Here is a 21451-nt window from a genome sequence, read left to right on the forward strand (position 1 = left end):
GAATAAAACCATTATTTTATTATGCACCTATAAATTTTTACATAAACTGATGGCTTTAACATTTTCGTTTATAAGAATATCTGATCAGTTATATCCACTGTGTCTCAGTCAGGATTCAGTTTATGTAGGGAGTTTGTGAAAGAAAGAGATGAATCTTTCAGAAATCCAGAAAGTAGCTTGAAGTTAGTAGTGAGGAGCTCTGACATGAGCTGATGAAACAAACTTCTCATCCTGAACTTCCCTGATACTGTTTCCTTCATATATTTTAAGAACATGTATCTATCAAAGGGTATTTTAAAAAAATCTTTTTCCTTCTAAGTTGTTGCCTTACAAGGTTGAGACCCACTGGTCAAACTAATAAATTCATGAATAATTGCTTTTATTTTTTTGTCATCTGTGCACCCAGGATGTATTTATTTTTTTGATTTTTAGTATAATTGAAGAAAATACAACCACTCATAGTAAATTTTAAATTTACAGGGCATGGACATGATATAGAAAATTTAAATCTCCTATTAGTGCTTCAGGTTTAATTGCATTAAATTTAATGCTTTTTTAAAATGATCAATAAGTAATTCATTTATAGTTCACACTAATATATTTGACCAAGGAGAAGGATGTTAATAGAGTACCTTAGTTTCCTTTTGGCTTGCAAGTCCTCCTCTTAAAACATAAGTAGCTGTACTGACAGACAGACAACATATGAATGCACAAACCCTCTTTGTGGAAACTACTAGGGCAATTTCCAATAAACAGAGATCCATTTTCTCTGTTGTATCTGGAAGGTGCTAGCAATATGTGTCAGTTTGACCTCTTCATCTAGTCTCCTATATAGTTGGGCTTGGAACAAACCCTCATCTGTATTGTGGCTATAGTACTTCTGATAGTTTGGCTTATGAAGAACATTTTTAAAGTGGGCTAAAGGTCTCTTTCTAGACAGAATATTAGAGTTCAGAAGAATCCTAGAGCATCCTACACTTCATGCTCCTTACCAAGACCCAAGTCGTTCAACATATGTATGGCTCAGGCTCTCGCAGACATCCAGTCAAGGTTCCTCAGGGATTAGGCACACAATGGCACCATGGATCAAGTGCACCTTAGTAAGAGGGTAATTACTTCACACAAGGCGGTGAATGAGGAAAAGCTCAGAAAACAGCAGTTTGCCCCAGTAACATAAAGATTTTTAAATTGATGCTTCAGATTGCCTAAACTGCTTTTGAAGATTGGAAGGGAAAATGTGTCCATTAACATCCTGGTGTGTGTATGTGTACATGTGCATGTGCACACATGCATGCATATATGTGAATTTAGGAGTTACTGATACATTATTGGGAATTTATTGTCCTCCAGTATAAACTGGTCGTCCCATGAGGAGATATTCAATAAGTAGTTGGTAGATATATCAGGATCAAAGTTAGATCTAGGATTGTAAATTGGAGTGCTATTCACATAAAAGTAGTAAATAAAGTTATGGGATTGGGTTAGATCAACAAGTGAGAAAATATGGAGACCATCTGAAGAAGAGTGCCTAAGAGGAGTGCAAAAGGCTTCATGTAACAAGTGATTTCTGAACTGAGGCTTGAAACACGAGTAATATATATCGGTGAGCGGAGATGTCAGAAAGGAATTTTCTAGCAAAATATTCAAATGTGTGAATATGTACTGAGTGTTCAAGGAATAGAAAATTGCAATTTGGGAAGGACACAGGCTATATTGGGGCTGTATGCAAACATACTGGTGTGAAGGTAGACTGAGGGAAAATGCCATATTAAGATACAACTATTTTCAATATTTGTTTATGATCAGTTAATACAAAAAATAAAGAAGATAAGGGGAAGAGAGGAGAACAGAGGAAAAACAGGAAAAATAATATGGAAGAAGAGCTGGATATCAGTTAAAAAAAGAAACACTAGAGGGTAAGAGAAAACTAGACAATGTTCTAGACACAGCTGAAATAAAAGAGAGCTTCTGGGAATTTAAGATTAGTGTTAGAGGCCCCACCCTGGTACTGTTCTGAATGTGGACCTCACAATATTATCATGTGACATCCTTGACCACGTGAAGCATCTATTAATGTTTGGTTAGGCATGGCTGTTGGACTTCTCTCGTCCTTAACATGAGGCTCAACTCTGATATAATCATCTAAACGCTGCAGCCTCTAGGATAGTCGTTCTTTTTTTTTTTTTTTTTTTTTTTATTTTTCCCCCAAAGCCCCAGCAGACAGCTGCATGCCGTAGCTGCACATCCCTCCAGCTGCTGCACGTGGGACGCGGCCCCAGCATGGCCGGAGAAGCAGCGCGTCCGCGCCCGCCCGGGATCCGAACCCGGGCCTCCAGCAGCGGAGCGCGCGCACTCAACCGCCACGCCACGGGGCCGGCCCCCTAGGATAGTCGTTCTTGTCTACACTGAAGCAGAGGTAACCATGGCAGAAAAAACAAGTCTGAAGGTTAAGTCTGGCTCCTTATCCACAGGTTCCCATCCAGTTCTAAACAGACTCAAAAGTTACCAGTTTTACCCAAATGGCAGTCTGTCCTTCCTTCTTGGGTAAGAAATCTCAAACTCCAAAAAATGAAAAAAAAATTCCTTTGTGCGTTATACATCCCTACTCTAACTAGTCAAGGATAATAAATATTGACTTACTTTAAATTAATCTATGGCAAATAAAGAGAAATTCCACCAACAAATTATATACGTGTTTTTTTCCTTTGTCACCAGTAGAGTCTCCATTTCTGGCCTTCAGGTTAAAGTGCTGCTGCATCATTTTTTTTTTGTCATTCCTGTGCCCTGTGCTGAGCCACAGGAAGCACTGTTTGCAGACTCTAGACTGCCTGGCCTGCACCTTGACATGTAGGGCTTGCTAGCCCCTGTAATTCCATCCTACTGTAGTTGGTGCAACTGGAGCCGGGCTCCTGTCTATGAACTTCTGTAATTCTAAGACTTGATTCACCTAATTCATTTGTGTGCTTATATTTACCAAACTTACTTCTCTTGGCAGGTTATTAAGACCCAGAAAAGCAGATTTTTGCTTAACTGAATACACTGAATAATAAATCAAGTCTACTTTGCTTTCACCCAGTTAACCTTACATTTCATGCCAATTATGCTTATGTACAATTGCAGCATTTCTCCCATCCCTAAACTACATAACAGTTTCACATTTCTCCTGACAAGTTGTATCTTTAGCAGGCCAAAATACAAAGTTCCAAGGTCCTTAAGATTGTGAATTGCCCTGTATTTTTGAACTATGTGGGTGTAAAGTGAATTTTCTGGGTATTTTCTAAGTACCAGGCGATGAGCTAGGCTCTATGCATATTTTATCTCATTGAATCCTTACAGGTCTACAAAGAATGTATTATTAGGTATTATTAGGTATTATTATACCTATTTTATGATAAAATAGATCCGTTAGAGGTTAATTAACTTGCCAAAGGTTTTATAGCTCGTTAAGATTATACTCATCAGTAAAGATCAGAAATCTTTATGATGTTATCTCAGGATTCTGAATCTAGAGGCAAAGTTGGAGTTAAACAAACCCACAAAACAGGAACAACAAACCCACAAAACAGGAACACCTAAACCCAGGATGCTTTCCTGTGTGTGTGTGTGTGTGTGTGTGTGTGTGTGTGTGTGTGCGTGCGTGTGCTTGTTCTTTGGGATTCTTGCACCAGTAGCACAACAGATTGAATACAGAAGCAGATATAAGAATCCAGCTGTCTTCCATTAAGGCAGACATTAAAGAGATTTTGGTAAATGTAAAACAAGGCCACTTCTCAAAAATTTTATTTTTGTTTTAGAAAATATAGTTATGTTCATAAAAATATTTATGCTAACGTGTGGTAGGTTTATTATTGTTATCTTAATAAATTATTAAACATTCAAAAACTTTCTCATTTTTTAATTTCTGATATGGTAAATATAGATAGATATAATTCATATGAACAAAAGCTCTTTGGGGTTCTCAATAATTTTTAAGAGCGCAAAGTGGTCCTGAGACCAAAGAATTTGAGAACCACTGATCTAGACCAACATAAATAATTTCTTGTAAAGGAAGAAGCCAGAAACCTAACATGAGTCTGATTAACCTTGTTTTTTAAAAAAAAATCTTATTCATAAAGCAGCCAGAGCAATGATATCTGGAAAAACTACTCCTGTCCCCCGACCCCCACCAAGTACTTCTTCTTGAGTCCTTGTAAACCACCTTTGCACTTTCTTTCCTAAACCCCATCCTTGTAAATATATACCTTCACTCTGATTCCTCACTGTTGGAAGAAAGTCTGGTAATTTCTTTGTATACACACACACATACCCTTATAAACATAATTTTGTATTCTCCACTTGTAACTTTTCTGGCCACTCAGCTGTGTGAGTAAGGGGTTCACTGCTAGGACTTGATTTGCATCCATTCCTTATATCACTGGAGAAAATAAGGCAAAATTCCAAGAAACCACTATTGAACTGTGCACAGAGGAAGAGAGATTTGGAACACCACAAAGTTCTTTTATTTTTGCCATTTGCACTAGACACTTTTATCAGTTCATACCAACTGTGGACTTGCAGAAGGGCTGATTTTATTTCTCTGTGGCCCAACAATAATGGCCTGGTCACCTCTCTTACCCTTCAGAACCTGGAAAAGAACAGTGCAGCATTTTGGAGGTTTCAGGTAGCAGCCAGGAGCTTGCCAGCATGCTTGACACCTGAGTCCTCTAGTGATGCATACAGTAACTCCTCCTTTGGTGGTGGCCAACTAGCTGGTGCCTGGAGACATATGGTGACTTCTTCCCTGCCAAAGAAACCAAGCCCCTGTGCCAGGGACTTAGCGAACCAGTGCTGACTCTCAGGCTTTCCTTCCCATGGGATGATAAATGAACACCCTCTGGCATTGTTGTTTGTTCAGAGTCCAGCAGCACTCTCTGAGCTCCCAGGTATCATGGTGTCAGGCACACAGAAAAGGAGAGAATTCGATCGATTGATAGGAGAGACATCATAGAGAGGGCAGCATCCTTCTCTGATCTCTTTGCTGATAGGAAATGCAACACAGTGGCACCCATGTTCTGCTCCAACAAGTCAGTCCCATACACCAGCTCAGGAAAGGGGGTGCAAACTTGAAGAGCCTGCTGCTCTCAGGGTCAGTGACTTCAAGTTTCATTGCTTTGGGACATAGAGAGAGATTTATGCCAACTGGGGTCGTTTTTCCCTAGAGTTCTTGAGGACGCTTGGGATCCCTTCCTTTTGTTTTGTTTTGTTTTTTCTTTTAAGTTTTCTTATTTTTTTAATCAAGAAAAATTAAAATTTACATATGGTTTAAAAAAAAATCAAACAAGTACAGAAAGTTAGAAAATTACTGTAAGTGTCCTGTATTCCAGTACCCAACTTTCATTTTTCTGCTCCTGGTAACTATAGCTAATAATTTTTTGTATCTAGAAAATAATTTTTTGTGTGTGTGTGTGTCCCCACAGCACAATGATTAACACTTAACAGTGCAAGATTTGGAGTTGCACTGCCTCATGTTGATTCCTGGCTCCACGGTTTACTAGGACCATGGGCAGTTTACTTTGGTTTTCTGACTCACAGAGGGCCTATTAATAGTACCTTTTAGAGTTGTTCAAGCATGTAAAGTGCTTAAAATAGTACCTGGCACGTACTCATAATTAAATAAGTGCTGGATATTATCATTTTATTATTATTAATATAATTAATGTAATTATTATTATTTATGTGATTCCTTTTTAAAAATTTATACAAACTCACTAAACATAGTGCTTTTAACTTTGCTTTATATTTTTCATCAAGTGAAATAGCTAGAGGATCTTTCCATGTGAACACAGATCTGCCTCATTCTTTTTTAATAGTTACATAGCATTTTATTGTATGGATGTACATTTTTAAAGTTTAACTAGACTTCTCTTGACTGGCATTTTAGGTTTTCCAGTTTTTTTCTATTACAATGTTTGGAAAATTTTTGTTAGTGGTGAATTTCTAGCAATGGGATCATATGGTCAAAGAATAAATGTTTTTAAAATCACTTTTTCATTTTTTGCATTTAAAATTTTAATCTATTTGGAATTTATTTTTGATAATCTCTAAGGTAGGGATCCATTCTTATTTTCTTCCAGATTGATAACCAATTAACAAATATTATTTATTGAACAAAGCATCCTTTCCTCACTGAATTGAAAGCCTGTTTGTTATACAGTATATTAAATTCTGGATCTGTTTTTAATCTTTATCCTGTTTCAATCATCTATATTGTTAAATCTTATACACCATTTTCATCAAGTAGTAAATATATTTAAAATTTTTATAGAGTATGCCAATGTGTCTTATGGAAATGCTGGATCAGTGTACAACTCCCGTTTTCCCATATCCTCCCAGCTCTGAATATCATCAATCATTTTTAATTATTTTTGTGAAACTATTACTTGGACAATGGCATCTTTTTTATTTCAATATTTTAATTCAAAAGTAGTGTTGAACAAATTTTCACATATTCATTTGCCATTTGTATCTTGGTTTCTATTAGGCTGTTAGTATTTTCTTATTTATTTTATAATGTTGTTTCTATTTCAGATAAATTAGCCTCTAGTCAATAATGTGTGTTTTAATATTTTTAAAAAATTTTATCTTTTAATTTTATTTTTATACTTTTATTTAATATTTTAATTTTATTTAACATTTTATTAAATTTTTATTAATACAATTTATTAATAAATTTTATTTAATATTTTCCTTGATAGGGTCATGATGTGGATTCCTGCTAATAAAGATCATTTGCACTCTATTACATATACATACATACACATATAGACACATACATTTCCCCCATATTGTCTTCTAGATCTTTTGTGAATTTATTTTTATGTGTACGTATTTCTAAAGAACTGAAATTTATTTTGATATGAGATTTCACAGGTCTTCTCCACAAGTATTTTTTTTGTTTCAAATGTCTAGCCTGTTCTCAACATTGTTTATTGACTATTGTATCTTTTCAGTGCTGATTTAGAATTCCAGAATTATCAAATACTGAAATCCACACGTTTACATGATCCACTCCAGTATCAAAACTGTATTAATTATGATAGCTTCATGATATGGTTAGTATCTGGTTTGACTGATACTACCTTCTTTCATTTTTCTACATAATTTTGGTGACTACTCTTGCACATTGGATTTTTCCAGATGAAGTTTAGTATCATTTTCTTAATTTCCCTAGCAGAAAACAACACACATCAAATTGGATAGATTGGGTATTAAGATTATTAGTGATCCCTATAAAATGTAGTCAAAGCATGTCTCTTCTCTGCTCAAAACCCTTCAAGGGCTCCCATCACTCACAGTGCAAACCAGAGTCCTACGATGGCCAATGGACCTGGTGTGTTCAGTTCTGGCTTTCTGTCTCAACCCATCTGCTATTACTTTCTCTCTTACTCTACACCAACATGGGCCTGCTTGTTATTTTTAAATACCTGAATACTCTTCCACTTTAAGAACTTTGCACATGGCTTGCATTCTCACTTCCTTTGGTCACAGCTTTAAATGTCACCTGTCAGTGAGGCCTTCCCTAACCACCCCTCTGACCATGCTGTTTGAAAGAACACACTTTTATCCAACTCTTCACATTCTGTGTCTCCTTTCACTCTTTACGTTTCTTCATAGCACTCATCATCACATATGATACATTGTCCGTCTCCTCTCACTAGATCCCCTCCATGAGGTGAGGTACTATTTTGTTCACTGCTGTTTGCCCAAGGTCTAGAAGAGTGCTTGGTATATAATAGACCCTCGGTAAATAATTTTGAGTGAATAAATGAATACATAAATGAATCTTTTCAAAATTCAGTGTACCTATCCAAGACATGCTATGGTTTAACATTTGAGTTTTCTTTTAAATCCTTTATTTACATTTTAAAATGTAATTTACATTTAAAAATATATAATTTTTAATTTTTTAATTTTTATTTTTTAACTAAATTCCATACTTTATTCAGATTTCCTTCATTTTAACTGTGGGAGATAAAGATTTGGCCATCCTAAAATATATCTCTTTACCTTGATTGTTTTCTCTGAGGGACATTGGACCTCCCCCACTAACTGCCTAAAGAATTTGACATAGTAACTCCTTCCTGGAACAGATCTTCTATCTGATGGCTGTAATATAATGTAAAATAGATGTTACAATAGAAAAGGCATCAACAAGCCCATCTTATGTCTTTCTGGCCACATTCTCGGGATGGCCCTGCATGGAGTTGCCAGACAAACATTTACATTTATAAGGGAAATCTCCATTTGTAAAGGTATCTCCCTCTCTGCATTGGGAAGTGGGGGGATGGCCTCATTTCTAGAAACTTATCAGTGTAAAAGGTGATGCCTTAAATCTGCATAATAACCTTACTCTTGTTTACTGTGCTTTAGTGGTAATCTCCTGTAACTGACTCTCCCCACCCCCCACATCCTCCTTTGTCATTGGCTGAACATGGTATTTAAGACGAGAATTTCTGCTATTGTGTTGAGAAACGCAGTGTCCCTGCTTTCTCCCACGTATACGTGTTATTAAACTTGGTATTATTTTCTCCTACTAACCTGTCTTGCTAATTATTTGGCCAGCCGAAAGAACCTTAAGGAAAAGGGCAGAGGGAGATTCTTCCTCTTCCCCCAACATAACCTAATGTCTTTTTTCTTGTTGTTGTTCCAGGATCCCATCCAGGATACCACATTTGTTGTCATGTCTCCTCAGGTACTTTTGGCTGTTTCTCAGACTTTCCTTGTTTTTAATGTTCTTGACAGTTTTTTTTTTTTTTTTTTTCAGTTATTTTATTAAGGTCATAATGGTTTATACCATTGTGTGATTTCAGGTGTACATTATTATTTATCAGTTTCTGTATAGACTGCAATGTGCTCACCACCAATAGTCTAATTTTTATCTGTCACCATATATATGTGCCCTTTTACCCATTTCACCCACCTCCTAACCTTGTTCCCCTCTGGTAACCACTAATCTGTTCTCTTTGTCCATGTCTTTGTTTATCTTGCACATCTCAGTGACATCATGCAGTATTTGTCTTTCTCTGTCTGGCTTATTTTGCTTAACATCATACCCTCAGGGTCCATCCATGTTGTTGCAAATGGCACGATTTTTTTTTATTTTGTCTTGTTTTATGGCTGAGTAATATTCCGTTGTGTATATATACATACCACATCTTCTTTATCCATTCATCAGTTGATGGGCCCTTGGGTTGCTTCCATGTCTTGTCTATTGTGAATAATGCTGTAATGAACATAGGGATGCATAAATCTCTTTGAATTGTTGATTTCAAGTTCTTTGGATAAATACTCAGTAGTGGGAAAGCTAGATCATATGATATTTCTATTTTTAATTTTTTAAGAAATCTCCATAGTGTTTTCCACAGTGGCTGCACAAATTGCATTGCCATCAGCAGTGTATGAGGATTCTGTTTTCTCCACATCCTCTCCAACGTTTGTGATTTTTTTGTCTTGTTAATTATAGCCATTCTGATGGGTGTAAGGTGATATCTCATTGTAGTTTTGATTTGCATTTCCCTAATAATTAGTGATGTTGAACATCTTTTCATGTGCCTATTGGCCATCTGTGTACTTCTTTGGAAAAATGTCTGTTCATATCCTCTGCTCATTTTTTGAGTGGATTATTTGGTTTTTTGTTAAGTTCTTCATATATTTTGGTAATTATCCTCTTGCCAGATATGTGGTTTGCAAATATTTTCTCCCAATTGGTGGGTTGTCTTTTCATTTTGTTGATGGTTTCCTTTGTCTTGCAGAAGCTCTTTATAGTCCCATTTATTTATTTTTTCTTTTGTTTCCTTTGCCTGAGTACATATGGTATTCAAAAAGATGCCGCTAAGACCGATGTCAACGAGTGTACTGCCTATATTTTTTTCTAGGAGTTTTATGGTTTCAGGTCTTCCATTCAAGTCTTTAATCCATTTTGGGTTAATTTTTGTGAATAGTGTAAGATAATGGTCTACTTTCATTCTTTTGCATGTGGCTGTCCAGTTTTCCCAACACCATTTATTGAAGAGACTTTTCTTTCTCCATTGTATGTTCTTGGCTCCTTTGTCAAAGATTAGCTACTCATAGATGTGTGGTTTTACTTTTGGGATTTCAGTTTTGTTCCATTGATCTGTGTGTCTGTTTTTGTGCCAGTACCATGCTGTTTTGGTTACTATAGCTTTGTAGTATATCTTGAAGTCAGGGATTGCGATGCCTCCAGCTTTGTTCTTTTTTCTCGGGATTGCTTTAGCTATTCAAGGTCTTTTGTTGTTCCATATAAATTTTAGGATTCTTTGTTCTGTTTCTGGGAAGAATGTCATTGGGATTCTGAATGGGATTGCATTGAATCTGTAGATTGCTTTAGGTAATATGGACATTTTAACTATGTTTATTTTTCCTAATCCAAGAGCATGGAATGGAATATCTTTCCATTTCTTTATGTCTTCTTCAATTTCTTTCAATAATGTCTTCTAGTTTTCAGTGTATAGGTCTTTCACCTCCTTGGTTAAATTTATTCCTAGATATTTTATTCTTTTGGTTGCAATTATAAATGGGATTGTATTCTTCTCTTTCTGCTAGTTTGTTATTAGCATATAGAAATGTGACTGACTTTTATAAGTTGATTTTGTACCCGGCAACTTTGCTATAGTTGTTGATTATTTCTAATAGTTTTCTGGTGGATTCTTTAGGGTTTTCTATATATAGGATCATGTCGTCTGCAAACAGAGTTTCACTTCTTCCTTTCCAATTTTGATACCTTTTATTTCTTTTTCTTGCCTAATTGTTCTGGCCAAAACCTCCAGTACTGTGTTGGAATAGGAGTGGTGAGAGTGGGCACCCTTGTTTTGTTCCTGTTCTCAGAGGGATGGCTTTCAGTTTTTCACCATTAAAATATGATGTTGGCTGTGGGTTTGTCATATATATGGCCTTTATTATGTTGAGGTACTTATCCTCTTATACCCATTTTAATGAGAGTTTTTATCATAAATGGATGTTGGATCTTGTCAAATGCTTTCTCTGCATCTATTGAGATAATCATGTGATTTTTATTCCTCATTTTGTTAATGTGATGTATCACATTGATTGATTTGCAGATGTTGACCCCTGTGTCCCTAGTATAAATCCCACTTGATCATGGTGTATGGTCCTTTTAATGTATTGCTGTATTTGCTTGGCCAATATTTCCCCTTCTAAGTTCTTGCTGTCACAAATTATTCTGTTTTGTGTTCTGAGTTTGTGACTAAATTGAAGTGTTTATAGTTATTTTTGTTACTTTCCTTCCCTTTATCTTTTATAATTCAGTGTTTGCCAACCTGTTCTGATAAAGAGCTGCAGTTTTCTGATTTTGCCTATTTATATCCTTGCTCAAAGCTTTGTAGACCTTTGCCTTTTTGTTTTGGGTATGAGGCCTTCCTTTATCATTTCTTGTAAGGGAGGTCTAGTGGCGATGAACTTACCCAGCTTTTGTTTATCTGGGAAAGCTTTTCTTTCTCCATTGTATCTGAAGGATAGTTTTGCTGGATAGAGTATTCTTGGCTGAAAGTTTCTGTCATTCAGTATTTTGAAGGTATCATTCCATTCTCTCCTAGTGTGTAAGGTTTCTGCTGAAAGCCTGATAGGGGTTCCTTTGTAGATTATTCCCTATAGATTATTCCCTTTGTAGATTATTCTGCCTTGCTGCAGTTAATATTTTTTACTTGTCATTGACTTTTACCAGTTTTGCTATTATATGCCTTGGAGAAGGTCTTTTTGCATTGATGTAATTAGGAGTTCTGTTGGATTCATGTACTTATAAGTCTAGTTCCTTCCCCAGGTTTGGGAAGTTCTCAGCTATTATTTCTTTGAACAAGCTCTCCGCTCCTTTCTCCCTCTCTTCTCCCTCTGGAATACCTGTAATCCTTATGTTGCATTTCCTGATTGAATCAGATATTTCTTGAAGAATTTCGTCATTATTTTAGTTTAGTTCTCTCTCCTCCTCTACCTGAAGCATTTCTATATTTCTGTACATTAAATCACTAGTTCTGTCCTCCATTACATCAGCTCTGTTTTTTAAGGTTTCTAGATTGTTTTTTATCTCATTCATTGTGTTCTTCATCTCCAGAATTTCTGTTTTTTTTTTTTAATAGTTTCAATCTCTTTGGTGAAGTATTCCTTCTGCTTATTAATTTTATTCCTGAGCTCACTGAACTGTCTTTTCTTGTAACTTGTTGAGTTTCTTTATGACAACTATTTTGAATTCTCTGTCATTTAGATGGTAAATTTCTGTGACTTCAGGATTGGTTTCTGGAGACTTGTTTTCCTTGTGCTCTGAAGTGTTAACTCTAGTTTTTCATGGTATTTTATGAAGTGATCCTTTGCTGAGGCATTTGTAGTAGTATCAGGTCACAGATTCCACCTGCCACCTCTTGGTGGGAAGGGCAGGAGCTGTGATTTCTGAACCCACCGTGTCTGCCGGAAGTTGTGCCAATAGGGCTCATCTGCATTTGCCTGCTGGTTGCAGCCACTTGCAGGTCACACACACACATGCAGGTGGTCTAGTGCAGAACTGCTGCCTTGGCCAGGGACCAGCTGAGATGGTGTGCTAGGGGAGGGGAAAGGTGCTTTCTTTTGCACACGCAGGCCCACCCTGCACTCACAGGTGGCTCACCTGGGCTGCTGTGCTTGGTGGAGGCACCCACGTGGTGGCTGAGCCATGTCACTCAATGTGGAGCATTCCCACGGGCTGGGCTGCAACTCCGAAAGCGAAAGTATTCACGCACAGGCCTGCCTGCCCCCCCCCTCCTCTTAGAGTCACACTCTGGCAGCTGTGTGAGGACCCGTTAGCTAGATCACTGCCACTGGGGAGGGAGAGGGGATTTGCTCACCTCCTTCCACAGCTTCCTGGGGATCTAGTACTCCCACCTTCAGATGTATGGATGCGTGGATCTGTCAGAATTCCCTATTGTGCTTTGTAAGGAATCCTTCCTTGGTTAATGAATGTCCGTTTGGTTGTAACTTAGTGGGGAGAAACTAAGGGAACAACTCACTCTGCCGTGATGCTGATGTCACTCTGTAATTTTTATTTTTATATTGTAAGGGAAACATGTTCTCCCAATCTATTTTTAATTGGATATTGTTTACACGTAAGGAGGCTATTGATTTTTTATTTTAATTTTGTAACTAGCTCCCTATTAAATGATATCATTCTAATAATTTTTCAATTGATTCTCTTGAGTTTTCTCGGTATTCAATAATATATTATGCAAATAATAAGAATTTTTGCATCTGCATTCTAATTATTATACCTGATTTATATGTGTTCCCTAATTGCATTGTCTACTATTTACAGAGCAATGTTATATATTGTAGTTATGGAGGGCATTTCTGTCTTAATCTTTAATGATAATACTTCTTGTGTTTCACCATTAGCGTGGTGGTGGCTTTGTCACTGAGTAATTGCCTGGAGGAACTCAAGGGAGGTTTCCAAAGTGTTTAACTGTTTCTCCAAATTGTTTTTTCTTTTTTTTATGTTAAGAGATGCAATCACCAACCACTGTGAACCAGTCGAGCCCCACTGCAAGAGCAGCGCCTGCACAGATGGGCCAAAAAGTGCCCAATAGATGAACTTTGCCTCATTTTAATGCTAAGATCCCCACCCCAGGAGGAGCTTAGGCCTTATTACCATAACATGCAATGTGTGTGGAAGCATGTTTTCCAACTGAGCCTGCGCAAGCGAATACCTACCTCTCCCTTTTGAATATTCATTCCCCATCTGAAATAAAAGGCTCCTGCTTCCCTGTGCCTGGGGAGCCATGGCTTTGGGAAATAATTCCCCATATGCTCCTTATTTGCAGCAAATAAACTTTACTTTGTGTGACAACTACTTCTGGTGAAGGCTCTGATTTCAATTCACCAAGATGCGGACCTACTTTGGTTTGGTAACAGCCTTTCATTGCAGGTACTTACACATATACAAATACACACATACGTGTATATATACACAAAATGTCACAGAAGTAGACATTGAGTTCTATGTCAGTGCTTTTTTTTTTAATTAGCAATGGATTTTGAATTTTATTAAATTATATTTTGATATACTTGGAATAAATATGCTTTTACCTTTTAATCTACATATTTACATGATGAATTATATGATTTATTAATAATGGACCATCTTTGTATTCCTGAGAAAAACCTATTAGATTATGTTGTATTTTCCTTTCAAAGTGCTGCTGAATTTTGTTAACATTTTTAAGATATTTGAATTCATATTTATAAATGAAATCGACCCATAGAGTATATTTTCTCTACCATTTGTTGGGTTTTCTATTTCAAATATATCACTTACCTTCATATTAGTTATTGATTTCTAAAATTGTTTTAATCTCATTTTTTTCTACATTCTTTTATTGATATAAAACGTTTTTCCTTGTTTACTAGTTTTCAATGGTGTCAGTTGGTTCTTGATATTTCTGATTTATTTAGTTATTCTGTAATTGTTTTATTTTGATCCTGAATTTGTTTCCTTGGCTTTGAAATTGTGTTCTGTTGTTTCAATGTTTTGTTCTTGATGTCTTTGTTTTGAAAAAATTTTGTTTAAGTTTTAGAAAGAAAATCACTCATTGCAGGGAACTTCCTTCCATTTCCTGGCTTATATTGTCTTACAGAATATAAGTATTATCTGTCTTATACATGCTCTTCCTTTCCTCCATACTTATTGAAGTGGAATTTTTGCATAGTTATCATCAGTGATGTGCTAGAGCTGAGTTGTGAGAGTCAAATATTTATATCTCTTCTCAACATGGCATACAATAATGTCACTTTGCAGGTTGAATTGGCTATGGTGGGCATATTTACCCCAAATGCTACAAATTGCTTCTTTTTTTTCCCTCAGCACAATCCTAGTTACCATAATATAGGTATTAGTACCGTTTAAGCAGTTAGAATAATATTTCTTTTCATCATGTTTATGTTATGAGAAAGTCTAAAGTCTATTACATTTTTGTTCTGATAATGTGCAGATGAATTCTCCTGGAGATTTTGTCACCTTTACTTCCTTTCCTCTTAGAGCTTCAGTTTGGAGTCAGGATAGTGTGTGTTTTTTTGAACTTTTCTCTTTTCCCCAAGAGCTTGGAGGGAATAAAGGAAGGCAGCACTTTTCTACCTCAGTAAGCCAGTGTGTTTGGAGGGCCTGATAGTGCTCTTCCTTTAAACAATTTGGTTAAGGAGTATATGCCAGAGTTCACTCTGCCTGGCCCAAGGCATCTCTCCATCCTGTTTGGGTTACCTTCAGGTATAGAAATTCCTTCTCCCATGCCCATTCAGGACAGATCCTCAGAGCATTATCTAATCTGCTCCCAATGTTCCCTTCCCCTGCTTTACCCACAGCTCTCAAGCAGCTGTCCTCTTCCCCTCCCAGCAAATCAGGGGCAAATGAATAAATTCCACAGTTATGGGCCACAACTTCTGGTTTAGAAATAGAAGAAGCAGATCTTTAATTGAGCTACTCTGTTTGCCTTTTCCACTTACGGCATCTCAGTCCCTCAGAACTCACTTTCTGAGTTTCTGTTTATTTTCTCTTTTGTCTTCCATTCAGCTAAGTGCCTCCTTACCACTGGAGATTACAGCTCAAGGTGACTCGACTTTGCTGGGTAGGAGTCTTGCCAGCTTTTTGTCTTTTGACCTCAGGTGAGGCTTTGGGATATTAAAGAGGGGCTTATAATTTTCGGAGTTTTCCTTGTTTCTCCCCATCTCCTGCCCAAGTGCCTGACACACTACCTTTTGTCTAAGTCTCCTTCAGTTGCAGGATATTAATGAAGTTTTATTCTGAATTTTTCCACTTCTTTTTCCCAGACTGATCCTGAGGGTCATGGTTAAGAGGCAGACCAATTTCCAAAATTGATTATCTGTCTTTCTCTTTCCTCATTCATAACTTTGCAAAGATTATGATCTAAAGTTGTTGTTTTTTTTTTCTTCCTGCAGGTTTGTGTGTGTGCTTAATGCTGTATACTCTCTTTGAGTTAATTTTGTTAGACTTTAGCAAATAATATTATATGATCTTTTTTCTCTTTACCATATTTCTTGAAATCTCCTTCTGGCCCCCTTTTTTGATAACACTGGTCAAAGAAAAATGAAGACATGATATTAATTATGTTACTAGGTGTGTAATATAGAATTGAATGAGTCTTTTTCTTGCTCTTTTCCATTTACTCGAATAGGGCTGCTTCAAGTAGAAGGAGAAATGTGGCTTCAGGTTAAATGCATTCTGACTGGTTTTAGTTCACAAAAGTCTTTCAAGTAACTGTGAAAATCACTTTGGATTGGAATTGTTCTGTGGGGAAAACAATAGTTCATTGACTGTGAATATGATATTAGGAATTGCATTTAGTTACTTTAGACAACATGAAAAGCTACCAATCTGGTATTTACTACTATACCTTGAAATGCACATATTTAGATCAAGTGATTTTTATCTGTCAAAAGTACAATTGTGTATTTACAAGATCTAACTAAACATTTGTGACAATCATGCCATTCCAATTCTTTTGAGAAAGTTTTCATTATGTGAAGAATAGGAAACCTAAAGATGCTAGCTCCTATCACTATCAAGGCAGGCAAGACCTATAAATATTGTCCTAAATAATCTTTGGTACATCGTGAAATTGGGCAGATCAAACAAATTCTGCAACAGCAGAAATTTTCTACCTTCTCCTAAACTGTCTCAGACTGGAAGAGAATAAAATGCTAAACAGAGGGATTTGAAATTAGTCCACCAATGCTGAGAAGTTTGATCAACATGTATTGGGGCCTACTTTGGGTCAGGCTCTTTACACATCTTCTCTCATTTAATCATCATGACACCTTTGAGATGCAGATATTATGATCTACATTTGACAAGTATGGAAATGGAGGCTCAGAGAAGTGGTAGAATTTACTGCAGATCACAAAGCTAATCAGGGGTGGAGGCAGATTTTTAATCCAAGTCTCTCAGAAGCCTTTTTATTCTATAACATTTCCCCAAGGAGTCAAGAACCCTTTAATCCCTGGAAACTGCAGTTACTCTCAAGAATGAATTACTTACAACTCAATAATAAAAAGACAAATAATCCAATTTAAAAATGGCAAAGAATCTGAATAGACCGTTCTCAAAAGAAAAAAAGAATGAATTATTTAGTACTTGTCTATGTGGCCACGGTGAGTCAGACTTAAAGCCATTGTATTTGGTGAGATTTATTCATTAGGTGCTGTCTGGAAGCTGTAAGGAAGCTAAACAGTGGTCAACAATAGTTAATTTTAATGACAAGGGACAAAGAGAATTGACTTTATCCGCCTGTTTTCATAAACTCATTGAATCTTTAAAAAGACAGCCAAACTGATCAAGATAGAAACTTTGTATCTTTTGTCAATGTCTAAAGCGTGGATACTTGCTCTGTGATGCACATAATGTCATGAGAGTCCACACTAGTATCACATGCGACTATTTGGGTCATAGTATCAATCTTAGGAAGTGGGTGTAAAAAGAAAAGAAACAAAATAAAACAAACTCTTCAGTCTGTTGTTTTACCTATATGCTACTCCTCTCCATTTGACATAGCTGATTTTTCATGAAATTGACTGCTTTAAATAAAATGAATTATTCAAATATTGATCAAATTAAGGTAATTTTGGTCTCTTGGTGCAAAAAAATTGTGTTCATAACAAACACATGTACACACATCATGTACTTAGAACAAAGAGCATGAGGTGAAAATGAAGCCTTCATTGTTCTTCAGGTTCACCTCTGCATGTAAAAATACAGAGAAATAGTCCTTTTGTTGTTTTAAGAGAATTGATTTTTATCTTGCCTGCTCTCTAAAAGGATAATGCTCAGTGTGTGACAAGGAGAAACCGAGAAACCATCAATACTCTCTCTGAAAGTGGGTTGCCACTAAAAATTGACTTCCAGTGACTTCATTAGAGAAACATGGAGGAAAAGCCAGATATGTTGAGTCTTGAATACTTAATAGAGAATCCCACTGCTCCCTCCAGTCAGAGAGCAATATTGAGCCAGATTTAAAGCCTGTGGGAGAGAGCCAGGGGGTCAAGGCACAGGGAGTCTGGCCCAGAGAGCCTGGAGGATGATGACAGGATGGAGGAAATAATCTGCACAGAACAGATACACCCTAAAACGGTCATCATATATTTAGCATCTCTATTTGGGATGACTGCTGCTTCTTAAAACACTGAGGCTCTCTGGAGAAGCTCATAAACTTAGGAGAGGTATTGCTTTGTTCTAGACTAAAGTCTGAACTGTTACTTGAGGGTCATTGAAAATACATTACAAGGGCATCATCTGTTCCACTGTCTTCATAATTTTCCCCCTATTTAAGGTTGACCAGGATAAAATCTAGACAGAAAGGTAATGACTACATAGAGAAGGGAACAGTTAGCTATTACCTTGCTCCTTTGATGGATACAAACAACATCAGGTATTTCTGACTGTAAAACGTGCCTTCTGATCTAAATTTTCTAAATTTGTTTTCTCTGCAATGTCAGTTTATTAAAAATCCACTTCTCCAAATTCATCTATGTAAATCTACAAGGATTTTGAGTGTTAAGATTAGATGTAAAATTTTGAAAAATAGTGAAACAATGACAACTTTATACTGCCAACTGGAACTTATTTGGCAAAAGTTTATTTTGATGAGGATATTTATTTGTGATGAGTGCTAACTATAAAAAGAAAATTCAAATTCATTTGTAATGGTTTTAAAAATGTCACTAAGTACAGACGTTTTCTCTCCTTTAGGTGAGAGGGAGAAAACTATTTTCCTTTAGATATGTTAAAATTATAGCCACTTGCCTGGACCTTGAGCCAGTTGAAATCTCATAGGCTAAGCACTGACCACAAAGAGCATTTTTGTTGCCCAAAATACTTGATAAATGTGCACATCGTCAGATTTTGAGAACATTGAATTCTGATGATCCACTGGCCTCAATGAAGAGGCATTATTAGCCTGAGGAAAATCAGACTCTTTCCAGTGAAAACATAATCAATCTCTTTGGACATTGATAGAGCAAATTACCAGATATAAATTTCCAAATTTTAACTCATTTGTAGACAGGCCTGAACTTTGTTGGAATATTTTATTGAGGCCAAAGACCAGAGGGAAAATTATTTCAATCTCCTGAAAATAAACAAACAAATACAGTCCTTGTAATGATAAGAAAATATACAAGAAGCATTTTCTTTCAAGCCTAGGCAAACAGATGTATAGAAAAGGTGTTACAATTTTAGAGATAACCTTATTCAGATTCATAATGGTTTGAGATCCTCGGAGGGTCCTTAGTATGTACAAAGAAAAAAAATAGAAAAGAGAAAGGAATAAAACTTCAGGAGCTATTTGAAGCACCTTTCTTTGAAGTTATTACTATTACAATTCAAGATGTCAAATGCAAAAAGCATAAATTCAACATCATGGAATAAAGTTCAGCTATCTTATAATTGTTCCAAAAGTTAAGACAGAGTGGCTTATCTGTAAATGAAGAAACCACAATAACTGAATAGCTTTTCTTGTTTTGTTTTTCTTTTAAAAAACTATTGAGCTACATTCACTATAACTTTGGCTCATGGGAGGGAGAGCCAATGTGATCCTTATTCTGCCTCGAAATGCTTTTTGGATGCCTTCCTAACTCTCTTTTTATTCCTATACATTTGGTATTAATTGTGCTTAAGGTTTTGGATAACGCAGGAACCCGGAAGAGACATTAAGCTGTATCACTCAATAAAGCATTCCCTGTTTAGCCTGATGCATGGCTCTCTGGATCTTGGTGGGGTCACTGTTGGAATATCAAGGTCCGTCTGCCCTGGGATAGCAGTAGCAATGTAACAGCCAAGATGGAGACCTTCAAATACTCCACATGGGCAAACTTGATTGGGAAAAAATAGCTCAAACTTTAAAATTGGCCTGAGGAACAACGGATCCGCAATGCATTCTTCTAAGTGCTTTCCACCTTTAATTTAGATATTTCAAGGGAAATTTAATCCATATGTTTTGGATCCATTTGGACTTAACTCATAAATATGCTTCATCAAGGACTGCCAGGCTCTGCATTCACTAGAATCGAGTAGTTTCATGGGACAACAGTGCAGACAGAGGAAATTTGATATCCAAGGGTCCATCACCCAAACAAGGAAAAGAAACCCTCAGGTTCAAACCACTGTCTATAAATAATCTTAGAGCAGTAATTTACCCTGCAACACTGTCATGGTAAAATAAGCCACTTATGACTGTATGGGGCACATACAAATACATGTACAATATATATATGTCCTTTCCCACAGAAATATCACAACACAGTCTTTCTCATCACTTCCAGAAAAGTTAATGACTCTAAGAAGGAAATAGAGGTTTCTACGATTTTAGCAGCTTTTAAAATCCATATAGACTCTTCTCTCTGTCTCTCGCTTTCTGTCTCTTGCTCTCTGTCTCTTTGTCTCTGTCATATACACAAGACTGCTACTGGGACTCTGCCAGGCCACAGGCTGAGAATCCCTTTACCTTCTATGTATCTCTACTTTGTCAGATAATTTTGACCAACTTTACTTTCTTAAGTTTGTATTGTAAAACATTTTTTTCCAATATAAAATATTACATTATTGAATGTGCTTTTTTTCCTAACTAAATCTCCCTTTCTCTTATATTATTTTATGCTTTCCTAGGGAGCTGTCCCCTACAGGTTCAGCATCCCTCTTGTGTTCACTGCTTGGAATAATGTAAAGGAGAGTGGCTCAGTGAGAATAGTATTATAGTCCTTTTCCTTCCCTTTATTTATTTATTTATTTTTGCTTAAATGTTATAGGTTCAAAATGACTAGCTTCTGTGTACTTTTAAACAAACACTGTCTTTCAGGGAAATATGTGATTTTAATATTTTGTGTGTCGTAACATCTGTGTTTAGGAGTTTTCAGAGTAAAGAACAGGGAATTCATGGCCCGTTTCCAAATCAGTTCAAATTTCTTATCCCAATGGCACCTAATACCTCGAAGGATCTGAGGGCATCTAATAACCAAATACATTTCAGGTATTAGAGAAGCCTTTGGCATGGTTGTTATCTTCACGTTCTCATATTATAGAAAGTGAGAGGGGAGAGAGTAGTGCAGGGTGATATGTCAGATGGGATTCCAGGATTCCTGCACACTGAATTCTCAATTTTCATTGAGGATGGACAGTAATGCCATGATGGACAAAGCCAGTAGTGCAAAGTTAAGATGGTTTGAGCTAATGTTATCATTAGGGCATATTCCCTTAGCATTTCTTACCTAAGAGACTGCAATAACAATTATGATGTCTGCTGGTTTGCAAGTATGATGAAAAAGATGAATAATAATCAGATTGGGCAACTGGATAATAATATGAAGTATTTATATAACTGTCTTTTAAAATACATAGCATCTTAGGCCAAGTGTC

At 36.5% G+C, this 21451-nt stretch overlaps 1 long non-coding RNA gene across 1 annotated transcript in view; it reads left to right on the top strand.

Annotated features, from left to right (window-relative positions):
* The window catches only part of LOC147918137 (uncharacterized), a 79533-nt gene extending 65430 nt beyond the window's left edge, over positions 1-14103 (top strand). The window contains exons 2-3 of the long non-coding RNA XR_015552972.1: positions 8690-8731; positions 13538-14103. This is a non-coding gene — a long non-coding RNA (uncharacterized LOC147918137). The remainder of the gene's footprint in view (positions 1-8689; positions 8732-13537) is intronic.
* Positions 14104-21451: the final 7348 nt, after the last annotated feature.

This window comes from Ceratotherium simum, chromosome 1 (genome assembly GCF_057802395.1).
Source record: "Ceratotherium simum simum isolate JZ-2026a chromosome 1, ASM5780239v1, whole genome shotgun sequence".
Lineage (NCBI taxonomy): Eukaryota > Metazoa > Chordata > Mammalia > Perissodactyla > Rhinocerotidae > Ceratotherium > Ceratotherium simum.